Genomic DNA, 1,721 nt, shown 5'->3' on the forward strand with positions numbered 1-1,721 from the left:
AAGTTTAGAAGGTGCTAGTAATGATAACGTAAATATGAACTAATAATGACAAGTTTAGGATATACAAAGAAAATTTAGAAGGTACTATAAGTAGTAATAATGAAAAAATTAGAATATTCTAATACTGACAAGTTTAGAATATAACAATAAAAACAAGATTAGAAGGTATTTTCAAAGATAACATTAATGTGTACTAGTAATGAGAATTTTAGAATATACTAATAATGAAGAGTGTGAAAATACAATTAATATCTTTATTGTGTACTAATAATGACAAATATAGAATATATTTATAACGGCAGGTTGAAAAGGAACTATTAATGATAACTTTAATGTGTACTAATAAAAACAAGTTTAGAATATATTTTAGTAGTGACAAGTTTTTAACGATAATGATAACTTTAATGTGTAATAATATTGACAAGTTTAGAATATACTAATAATTACCAGTTAAAAGGGTACTGTTAATGATTAGTGTAGAAGGTACTATTAATGACTTTAATTTTCACTAATAATAAGTTTAGAACACACTGATAATGCCAGGTTTAGAAAATACTAATAAAAACAAGATTAGTAGGTACTATTAATGATAGATTTAATGTGTACTAACAATGTCAAACTTGGAATATAGTAATGATGAAAAGATTAGAAGATACTAGTAATGATAAGTTTACTAATAATGACGAGTTTTGAATATATTAATAACAACATCTTTAGAATCTATAATAATAATGACAAGGTTTAACGACAACTTTAACATATACTAATATTACCAAGTTTAGAATATACTAGTAATGACAAGTTTAGAACATACTTATAGTGACAAGTTTAAAGTATTCTAATGTAGACATGTTTAGAATATACGTATAATGAGAAATTTGGAAAGTACTATTAATGATAACTTTAATGTGTACTAATAATGAAAAGTATAGAACATTCTAATGATGACAAGTTTAAAAGGTACTATTAATTAAATCTTTGATGGGTACTAATAATGACAAGTTTAGAATATTCTGATAATGACAGGTTTAGAAGATACTATTAATGATAACTAATAATGACGAGTTTAGAATATACTAATAATTACAAATTTAAAGGGTACTGTTAATAAGTTTCGAAGGTACTATTAATGACTTTAATTTTTACTAATGATAAGTTTAGAACATACTAATAATGTCAAGTTTAGAATGTTTAGAATATACTAGTTTAAACGATAATAATAATGACAACTTTAACTTATACTAATATTGCCAAGTTTAGAATATACTAATAATGATAAGTTTAGAACGTCCTATTAATGATAAATTTAATATGAAGTATTAATGACAAGTTTAGAACATACTAATGATGACAAGTTTAGAATATACCAATGAAGACATGTTTAGAATATACTGAAGTTTAGAAAGTACTATTAATGATAACTTTAATGTGTACTAATAACGAAAAGTATAAAACATTCTAATGATATCTTTGATGTGTATTCATAATGACAAATTTAGAACATTCTAATAATGACAGGTTTAGAAGATACTATTAAAATAACTAATAATGACGAGTTTAGAATATACTAACAATTACAAGTATAAAGGCTACTGTTAATGATATGTATAGAAGGTGCTATTTCAATACTTTAATTTTTACTAATGATAACTTTAGAATATACTAATAATGCCAAATTTGGAATGTACTAATAAAACAAGATTAGAAGGTAATTTTAATGA

Source organism: Oratosquilla oratoria, chromosome 25 (assembly GCF_046742065.1).
Source record: "Oratosquilla oratoria isolate Oo_2021 chromosome 25, ASM4674206v1, whole genome shotgun sequence".
In the NCBI taxonomy this organism is placed as follows: Eukaryota; Metazoa; Arthropoda; class Malacostraca; order Stomatopoda; family Squillidae; genus Oratosquilla; species Oratosquilla oratoria.